The sequence below is a fragment of the Callorhinus ursinus genome, unplaced genomic scaffold (assembly GCF_003265705.2).
Source record: "Callorhinus ursinus isolate GAN/ISIS: 27379988/994484 unplaced genomic scaffold, GSC_fseal_2.0 scaffold3, whole genome shotgun sequence".
Lineage (NCBI taxonomy): Eukaryota > Metazoa > Chordata > Mammalia > Carnivora > Otariidae > Callorhinus > Callorhinus ursinus.
The window spans coordinates 10,824,467-10,835,876 of NW_027397065.1; the positions used below are offsets into that span (position 1 = coordinate 10,824,467).

The window sequence follows — 11,410 nt, forward strand, 5'->3', positions numbered from 1 at the left end:
CAGGCTGCACACAGCCATGAAGCAATTGTTCATGACCCACCTACAGATTTGAGAAGGGGATCAAGTAGAAAGACAGACAATATGGCACCCATGTCTGGAACAAGAGATACAGCTGTTCCACAGATTCCACCTCTTAGTTTACATGTTATAATACCCTATATACAAACCCATGATAAAAATCAATGTGATTGGTCAATCCTAACAACAAAGGCATTCCTGTACCCATGCTAGACTAATATAAAAACTTCCTAACAGGCAGAAACTAAATAGAACTAAAACTAGGAAAGACCTGTAGCATTCACCTGACAGCTTATCTTTTTTGAGTAGTCAATAAATATTTATTGATGATCCTAATAGTTCATACTTTCTATAAGAACTTCTTTTCATCTCTGTCTCTTGTACTTGTCATTTACTTACCCATGGATGACCATAAAACTTAATGTCCTAACTGGAACACTTTTAAAAATGAACACAGTGGGGAGTAGTATCATGGACGATGACAGAGTAGGAAGCTCTAGAATCAGTCCCTCCACCAAACAACTATCAAGCTGGTAAAAACAAAAACAAAACAAAAACCTGTTAGAAACAACTATTTCAGAACTCTGGAGTCTAGTTGAACACTTGTAGCATCCAGGGGAGTACTTGATGAAGAAAGAGACTAAATTTTAGTGAATTTTAGCATTACACATAGCAGCTACAATCCACAAGCCCTGCCAAAAATAACCATGGGGATGCAGCTTTCCGACATCAGGGAAGACACTAGAGACCTTCTCCTCTAAAAACTAAAGTTCTGTGTTTTGATCTACATGGCAGTTCACTGTGAGGCCAACACAGAGGCCTGGCCATTGGTTCAACCCAGCAGGTTGCTTTGCTTGCATCACTGAAAGAAGTCACAGAGACATAATACCCTTTTAAAATTTTTTCCCCTCAGTGGATCCAGGTATTTAAGGAAATCTCTGTCAGGTCACTGGCTGACCACAGAGATAACAGACTATAGACTTCAGTGACCACAAATGACAAGAAATAGTCTGCAAAAACAACATGGAAAAGTCAATAAACAAATAAACGACTGCAGCCTTCATCAAGTAACAATAGCAATCCTTGGTGTAGAGGAATGAATTTGATTTTGAGAATTACATTACAATATTCAAAATGTCCAGATATCAACAAGAAAATTATAAAGCACATAAATGAAAAAATATTACTCATTCATAGAAAAAGAAACTGACAGAAACCATCTTTAAAAAGCCCAAACACTGAACTTAGTAGGCAAATACTTTAATTTACTACCTTAAATATGCTCAGTGAGCTGAAGAAAGCCATGGACAAAGAACCAAAGTAAATTAGGAAAAGTATGTACGAACAAATAAGGAATATCAACAAAGAGAAATCATTAAAAAATCAAAGTAGAAATTATGGGGCTAAAAAGTACAAAAGATAACACAAAAATGTCAATGAGAGGCATTCAACAGCAAATATAAGCAAGCAAAAGAGAGAATCTTCACATCTGAAAACAGAGCAATTATAATTGCCCAGAATGGGGAGAAAAATAAAAACAAAGCAAAATTAACAGGGCCTAAGATGGGACACCATCAACATACCAATATATACATTATGGGAGTCGCAGGAGAAGAGAAAGGAAAAGCAGAAAAAAAATTTTTGAAGAAATATTTTCCAAAAGTGTCCCAAATTTGATGAAAGATATGAATATACACATCCAAGGAGGTCAATAAACTCTAAGGAGGACAAAGAAATCCACACCACATTATTATCAAATTGTGGAAAGAAAAAATTGTGAAAGCAACAAGAGAAAAGCAATTCATCATATACAAGGCATCCTCAAGAGGGATTAATGGCCTATTTCTTATCAGAAACAATGAAGGGCAAATGATAGGAGAACAATATACTTAAAGAACTGAAAGGAAAAAAATGCAACCAGGAATTCTGTATTCAGCAAAACAATGCTTCAAAAATGAAAAAAAAAAAATTACAACATTCCCAGATAAACAAAAGCTAAAGGAATTCACTACTAGTAGATGTTCTCTATAAGTAATGCTAATGGAAGTACTTCAAACTGAAATGAAAGGATATTAGACTAACTCAAAGCCATACAAAGAAATAAAGATCACTGATAAAGTTAACCACATAGGTGAATATAAAACCTAGTATTATTGCATTTTTGGTATATAACTCTTTTTATTTCCTGTATCATTTAAAAGACAGGCACAAAATAATAATTATAAATTTATGTTAATGGGCACACAATGCATAAAAATGCAATTTGTGACAATAACAGCATAAAGGAGAGGATAAAGCTAGAAATACATGCAACTGAAGTTAAGCTGCTATCAATTCAAACAAAATTTTCATAAATTTAGGATGTTAACTGTAATCCCCATGGTAGCCACTAAGAAAATAACTAAAAATATACATAAAAAGAAATGAATACACCTGAAGCCAATGTAACACTGTGTGTCAACTATACTCAAATAAAAAAAATGTTAATGAAGAGGGAATCAAAATGGTATACTAGAAAAAAAAAATCAAACACAAAAGGGAGCAATGAGGAATTGAGGAACAACAACAAAAAAATGACACATAGAAAACAAACAGCACAATGGCAGAAATAAGTCTTTTATAGAATAATCACTATAAAAGTAAATGGGCTAAACTAATCAATTAAAAGACAGCTATTCAGCATTATCAACAATAGCCAAACTATGTAAAGAGCCCAAATGTCCATCAACTGATGGATAAAGAAGATGTGGTATATAAACACAATGGAATATTAGCCATCAAAGAGAGTGAGATCTTGCCATTCACAACAACATGGATAGAACTAGAGTGTGTTACGTTAAGTGAAATAAGTCAGAGAAAAAGAAATACTGTATGATTTCACTCTTATGTGGAATTTAAGAAACAAAACAGATGAACATATGGGAGGGGGGATAAAAAAAAAAGAGAGGAGACAAACCATAAGAGACTCTTAAAGATAGAAAACAAACAGGGGTGATGGAGGCAGGTGGGGGGATGGGCTAGATGGGTGATGGGAATTTAGGAGGGCACTTGATATGACGAGCACTGGGTGTTTTATATAAGTGATGAATAACTGAATTCTACTCCTGAAACCAACACTGCACTATATGTTAACTAGAATTTAAATAAAAATTTGAAAAAATAAAATAAAATAAAAGACAACTATTGGTAGAATGAATTAAAAAAAAATGACACAACTATAACTGCATATAAGAGACTCATTTTACACCCAAAAACACAAGTTGAAACTGAAAGGAAGGAAAAAGGTATTATGTGAAAATAGTAACAAAAAGGGAGCCCAGTTCACAATATTAATATGAGCAAATGGACTTTACATCAAAAACTGTTACAAGAGACAAAGACATTTTATAGTGATAAAGGATCAACTCACCACAAAGATATAACAATTATAAACATCTATGGTGAGGATGTAGAGAAAAAAAAAACCTTCATGCACTGTTCATGGGAATGCAAACTGGTGTAGCAACCATGGAAAACAGTTTGGAGGTTCCTCAATAAATTAAAATTAAAGAATTGAAGGGAGAAAGACAGTATATAGTAATAGTTGGAAACTTCAACAGCCTTCATATGTTCATACTTCAATAATGGATAGAACACATAGACAGAAAACTAATAAGGAAAGAGAGGACCTGAATAATACTATAAACCCAACTAGACCTTACAGACATGTACAAAACACTGCCAACAATGGCAGAATATCTATTCTTCTCAACTGCATTGTAATATTCTCTAGAATAAACCATATGTTATACCATAAGACAACTCAAATTTAAAAAAAATATTAAAATCATTCAAAGTATCTTCTCTGACCACAATGGAATGAAGCTAGAAATCAATACCAGAAGGAAAACTCAAACACCTGGAAATTAAGCAACATACTCTTAAGCAACCAGTAGATCAAGTAAGGAATCACTAGGAGACACAAAAAATACTTTGAGATAAATGAAAATAAAAATACAACATACAAAAATGTATAGGGGGCAGCAAAAGAAGGGTTCGTGGGAAATTTATGGCTGTAAATACCTCCATTTAAAAAAGATCTCACGTCCACAACCCAACTTCACACGTTAAGGAAATAGAAAAAGAACAACAAATGAAACCCAAAGCTGAGAGGAGGAAAGAAATAATAAACAAGAAATAATAAACAAGCCAAGAAAAACAAAATAGAGAAAAGCAACAGAGAGAATCATTAAACCAAAGGTCAGCTTTTTGGAAAAAAAAAAAAATCAACAAAAATGAGAAAACTTTAGCTAGACTTAAAAAAATGCAAATAACTGAAATAACAAATGAAAGCAGGGACATACATTTACTTTTTCAATATTGTTTTGGCTACTGGAATTTTCTTGCAGTTTCATATACATTTGAGGAACGTAGATCAATTTTGTAGAAATTTAAAGGACTATAAGAAAATACTATGAACAGTTTTTCAGAGCAGGATGGTGGAGTAGGAGACCTGGATTTCGTCTGCTCTCAGGAATTCAGCTGAATAGGGATCAAACCCATTCTGAACACCTACGAACTCAACAGGAGATTAAAGAAAAGAACAGCAACAACTCTCTGAACAGAAAGCGACCACTTACTGGAAGTAGGACGTGCGGAGAAGTGAATCCGAGGCGATATTCGGGAAGATAGACGGCGAGGGAGGGGCCTCTGTCGGCCGCTTCTGGCAAGTGATAGAGCCGCAGAGCACAAAATCGGAACTTTTAGAAGTCGGCTCCGCTGAGGGACATTGCTCCAGTGGCTAAGCGGGAGGTGGAATCCTCGTGGGACAGTGTGGTCTCAGGACCCTCGGGGTCACAGAAAGACCGGGGGTGCCTGAGTGTGGCAGAGCTCGCAGGTGTCAGAGCGGGGAATGCCAGCTGCAGAGACGGAGCCGAGGCGTGGGCTCTCAGCTCGGGGTGGCCATAAACTGATCTGCGGCACAATTGGGCCACTGTTCCCCCAGCAGGGACCCAACAAGTGGCAGATCCGGGGAGACTCCCCTTCCTCCCCCGGGAGGAGCGGCATGGGAGCGCACCGCAAGGATCTGCTAGGTTTGGAGACTCCATACGGGGTCCAGTGCCAGAGATAGAAACGCTTGGTCAGGGCGCCTGGGTGGCTCAGTTGGTTAAGCGACTACCTTCGGCTTAGATCATGATCCTGGAGTCCTGGGATCGAGTCCCGCATCGGGTTCCCTGCTGCTCAGCGGGGAGTCTGCTTCTCCCTCTGACCCTCATGTGCTCTCTCTCTCTCTCTCATTCTCACTCTCTCAAATAAATAAAATCTTTAAAAAAAAAAAGAAATGCTTGTTCACAGGCCAGGTGAGCACGGAATGCAGCCGGAGACTGGGGAAGATGGGAGTGACTGACTGCTTTTCTCTGGGGGCGCACTTAGGAGTGGGGCCCCGAGTTCTCGGCTCCTCCAAGGCAGAGGTTGGGAGGCCGCCATTTTCGCTCTCGTCCTCCAAAGCTATACCAAGAGCTTGCAGGGAACAAAAGCTCCCGAGAGCAAACCCGAGCAGATTACTTAGCCCGGACCAGCAAGGGTGGGGCAATTCTGCCTCTGGCAAAGACATTTGGGAACCACGGCAACAGGCCCCTCCCCAGAAGATCAGCACGAACAGCCAGCCAAGACCAAGTTTACCGATCAATGAGAACAGAAGAACTCCAGTGCTAGGGGAATACTGCACATAGAATTCATGGCTTTTTTACCATGATTCATTAGTCTTTCAAAGTTATTTTTTTAACTGGTTTTTTTTTGAATTTTTCTTTTTCCCTTTTTCAACCAACATCTTATCAATCCCTTTTTTAAAGAAACATTTTTATTTTTCATTTTTAGAGTCATATTCTATCCCTTCATAGTAGTTACCCTTATTTTTGGCATATATATATGTTATTCTCTCCTTAAAATTTTGAGATAGTTTCTTCTAACAGATCAAAATATACCCTAAATCACTAGTGTATGGCTTTGTTCTAGTCTCCTGCCTGATCACATTCTCTCCCTTTTTTTTAATCTTCTTTCTTTTTTCAAACAACTTCTTATCAATTCCTTTTATAAAATCTTTTATAATTTTCATCTTTACAGTCATCTTCCATCCCTTCATTGATTCAACCCTTATTTTGTACATATATGTCTTCCTTTCTTTAAAATTTTAGGAGGCACTTTCTTCTAACCAAAATACACCCAAAATCTAGTGTGTGGCACTGATCTATGCACTAGCCTGATCATATTTGATCATATTCTGTTTTTTTTGTTTTGTTCTGTTTTTGTTTGTTTTCATCTGTTTCTTTTTCTTTTTTTTTTTTTTTGTCTTTCTTTTTTCTTTCTTTCCCTTTCTATTCCCCTGGTTTCAGGTCTTTTCTGATTTGTTTAGAGTATATTTTCTGGGGATATTGTTAACCTGTTAGCATTTTCTTCTCTCATTCATCTATTCTCCTCTGGACAAAATGACAAGACAGAAAAAATCACCTCAGCAAAAAGAACAAGAGGTAGTATCATCTGCCAGAGACCTACTCAATACAGACATTAGTACGATGTCGGACCTAGAGTTCAGAATCATGATTTTAAAGATACTAGCTGGGCTTGAAAAAAGCATGGAAGTTATTAGAGAAACCCTTTCGGGAGAAATAAAAGAACTAAAATCTAACCAAGTCGAAATCAAAAAGGCTATTCATGAGGTGCAATCAAAAATGGGGGCACTAACTGCTAGGATAAATGAGGCAGAAGAGAGAATCAGTGATATAGAAGACCAAATGATGGAAAATAAAGAAGCTGAGAAAAAGAGAGATAAACAACCACTGGATCACGAGGGCAGAATTCGAGAGATAAGCAATATGATAAGACAAAACAACATTAGAATAATTGGGATCCCAGAAGAAGAAGAAAGAGAGAGAGGGGCAGAAGGTATACTGGAGCAAATTATAGCAGAGAACGTCCCTAATGTGGGGAAGGACACAGGCATCAAAATCCAGGAGGCACAGAGAACCCCTCCCAAAATCAATAAAAATAGGTCAACACCCCAACATCTAATAGTAAAACTTACGAGTCTCAGAGACAAAGAGAAAATCTTGAAAGCAGCTCGGGAGAAGAGCTATGTAACCTATTATGGTAGAAACATTAGACTGGCAACAGACCTATCCACAGAGCCCTGGCAGGCCAGAAAGGACTGGCATGATATCTTCAGAGCACTAAACGAGAAAAATAGGCAGTCAAGAATACTATATCCAGCTAGGCTGTCATTGAAAATAGAAGGAGAGATCAAAAGCTTCCAGGACAAACAAAAACTAAAGGAATTTGCAAACACGAAACCAGCCCTACAAGAAATACTGAAAGGGGTCCTCTAAGCAAAGAGAGAGCCTAAAAGCAACATAGACCAGAAAGGAACACAGACAATATACAGTAACAGTCACCTTACAGGCAATACAATGGCACTAAATTCATATCTTTCAATAGTTACCCTGAATGTAAATGGGCTAAATGCCCCAATCAAAAGACACAGGCTATCAGACTGGATTAAAAAACAAGACCTATCGATATACTGTCTGCAAGAGACTCATTTTAGACCCAAAGACACCCCTAGATTGAAAGTGAAGGGGTGGAAAACAATTTACCATGCTAATGGACACCAAAAGAAAGCTGGGGTGGCAATCCTTATATCAGACAAATTAGATTTTAAACCAAAGACTGTAATAAGAGATGAGGAAGGACACTATATCCTACTTAAAGAGTCTATCCAACAAGAAGATCTAACAATTGTAAATATCTATGCCCCTAACGTGGGAGCAGCCAATTATATGAGCAATTAATAACAAAAGCAAAGAAACACATTGACAACAATACAATAATAGTGGGGGACTTTAACACTCCCCTCAGTGAAATGGACAGATCATCTAAGCAAAAGATCAACAAGGAAATAAGGACTTTAAATGACACACTGGACCAAATGGACTTCACAGACATATTCAGAACCTTCCATCCCAAAGCAATGGAATACACATTCTTCTCTAGTGCCCATGGAACATTCTCCAGAATTGATCACATCCTAGGTCACAAATCAGGTCTCAACTGGTACCAAAAGATTGGGATCATTCCCTGCATATTTTCAGACCACAATGCTTTGAAACTAGAACTCAGTCACAAGAGGAAAGTTGGAAAGAACTCAAATACATGGAGGCTAAAGAGCATCCTACTAAAGAATGAATGGGTCAACCAGGAAATTAAAGAAAAATTTAAAAAATTCATGGAAACCAATGAAAATGAAAACACAACTGTTCAAAATCTTTGGGATACAGCAAAGGCAGGCCTAAGAGGAAAGTATATAGCAATACAAGCCTTTCTCAAGAAACAAGAAAGGTCTCAAATACACAACCTAACCCTACACCTATAGGAGCTAGAGAAAAAACAGCAAATAATGCCTAAACCCAGCAGGAGAAGAGAAATAATAAAGATCAGAGCAGAAATCAATGAAATAGAAACCAAAAGAACACTAGAACAGATCAACAAAACTAGGAGCTGGTTCTTTGAAAGAATTAACAAGATTGATAAACCCCTGGCCAGACTTATCAAAAAGAAAAGAGAAATGACCCAAATCAACAAAATCATGAATGAAAGAGGAGAGATCACAACCAACACCAAAGAAATACAAACAATTATAAGAACATATCATGAGCAACTCTATACCACCAAATTAGATAACCTGGAAGAAATGGATGCATTCCTAGAGATGTATCAACTACCAAAATTGAACCAGGAAGAAATAGAAAACCTGAACAGACCTATAACCACGAAGGAAATTGAAGCAGTCATCAAAAATCTCCCAACAAACAAAAGCCCGGGGCCAGATGGCTTCCCAGGGGAATTCTACCAAACATTTAAAGAAGAATTAATACCTATTCTCCTGAAACTGTTCCAAAAAATAGAAATGGAAGGAAAACTTCCAAAGTCATTTTATGAGGCCAGCATTACCTTGATCCCAAAACCAGACAAAGACCCCATCAAAAAGGAGAATTACAGACCAATATCCTTGATGAACACGGATGCAAAAATTCTCACCAAATACTAGCCAATAGGATCCGACAGTACATTAAAAGATTATTCACCATGACCAAGTGGGATTTAACCCTGGGCTGCAAGGTTGGTTCAACATCCGCAAATCAATCAACGTGATACAATACATTAATAAAAGAAAGAACAAGAATCATATGATCCTCTCAATAGATGCAGAAAAAGCATTTGACAAAGTACAGCATCCTTTCTTGATCAAAACTCTTCAGAGTATAGGCATAGAGGGTACATACCTCAACATCATAAAAGCCATCTATGAAAAACCTATAGCGAATATCATTCTCAATGGGGAAAAGCTGAGAGCTTTCCCCCTAAGGTCAGGAATGCAGCAGGGATGTCCACTATCACCACTGCTATTCAACATAGTATTAGACGTCCTAGCCACAGCAATCAGACAACAAAAAGAAATCAAAGGCATCCAAATCGGCAAAGAGGAAGTCAAACTCTCACTCTTTGCAGATGATATGATACTTTATATCAAAAACCCAAAAGACTCCACCCCATAACTGCTAGAACTCATACAGGAATTCAGTTAAGTGGCAGGATATAAAATCAATGCGCAGAAATCAGTGGCATTCCTATACACCAACAACAAGACAGAAGAGAGACAAATTAAGGAGTCAATCCCATTTACAATTGCACCCAAAACCATAAGATACCTAGGAATAAATCTAACCAAAGAAGCAAAGGATCTGTACTCAGAGAACTATAAAATTCTCAAGAAAGAAGTTGAGGAAGACCCAAAGAAATGGAAAAACGTTCCATGCTCATGGATTGGAAGAACAAACATTGTGAAGATGTCAATGCTACCCAGAGCAATCTACACATTCAATGCAATCCTCATCAAAATACCATCCACTTTTTTCAAAGAAATGGAACAAATAATCCTAAAATTTGATAGAACCAGAAGAGACCCCGAATAGCCAGAAGAATGTTGAAAACGAAAAGCAAAGCTGGCGGCATCACAATTCCAGACTTCCAGCTCTATTACAAAGCTGTCATCATCAAGACAGTATGGTACTGGCACAAAAACAGACTCAGAGATCAATGGAACAGAATAGAGAGCCCAGAAATGGACCCTCAACTCTATGGTCAACTTATCTTTGACCAAGCAGGAAAGAATGTCCAATGGAAATAAGACAGTCTCTTCAACAAATGGTGTTGGGAATATTGGACAGCCACATGCAGAAGAATGAAACTGGACCATTTCCTTACACCACACACAAAAATAGACTCCAGATGGTTGAAAGACCTAAATGTGAGACAGAAGTCCATCAAAGTCCTAAAGGAGAACACAGGCAGCAACCTCTTCAATCTCAGCCGCAGCAACTTCTTCCTAGAAACATAGCCAAAGGCAAGGGAAGCAAGGGCAAAAATGAACTATTGGGACTTCATCAAGATAAAAAGCTTTTGCACAGCAAAAGAAACAGTCCACAAAACCAAAAGACAACCGACAGCATGGGAGAAAATATTTCCAAATGACATATCAGATAAAGGGCTAGTATCCAAAATCTATAAAGAACTTATCATACTCAACACCCAAAGAACAAATAATCCAATCAAGAAATGGGGAGAAGACATGAACAGACATTTTTCCAAAGAAGATATCCAAATGGCCAACAGACTCATGAAAAAGTGCTCAACATCGCTTGGCATCAGGGAAATCCAAATCAAAACCTCAATGAGATACCACCTCACACCAGTCAGAATGGCTAAAATTAACAAGTCAGGAAACGACAGATGTTGGCAGGGATGCAGAGAAAGGGGAACCCTCCTACACTATTGGTGGGAATGGAAGCTGGTGCAACCACTCTGGAAAACAGTATAGAAGTTCCTCAAAAAGTTGAAAATAGAGCTACCATACGATCCAGCAATTGCACTACTGGGTATCTACCACAAAGATACAAATGTAGGGATCCGAAGGGGTACGTGCACCCCAATGTTTATAGTAGCAACATCCACAATAGCCATACTGTGAAAAGAGCCAAGATGTCCATTGACAGATGAATGGATAAAGAAGATGTGGTATATATACACAATGGTATATTATGCAGCCATCAAAATGAATGAGATCTTGCCATTTGCAATGACGTGGATGTAACTGGAGGAGGGTGTTATGCTGAGTGAAATAAGTCAATCAGAGAAAGACAAGTATCATATGACCTCACTGATATGAGGAATTCTTAATCTCAGGAAACAAACTGAGGGTTGCTGGAGTGGTGGGGGGTGGGAGGGATGGGGTGGCTGGGTGATAGACATTGGGGAGGGTATGTGCTATGGTGAGCGCTGTGAATTGTGCAAGACTGTTGAA

General features: G+C 38.0%; 1 long non-coding RNA gene across 8 annotated transcripts in view; it reads right to left on the reverse strand.

Moving 5' to 3' along the window:
• LOC112819670 (uncharacterized) overlaps positions 1-11,410 on the reverse strand; it is a 151,532-nt gene that overhangs the window by 49,976 nt on the left and 90,146 nt on the right. For all 8 annotated transcript variants that reach the window (XR_012376818.1, XR_012376824.1, XR_012376817.1 and 5 more), the window contains one exon: positions 418-548. This is a non-coding gene — a long non-coding RNA (uncharacterized lncRNA). The remainder of the gene's footprint in view (positions 1-417; positions 549-11,410) is intronic.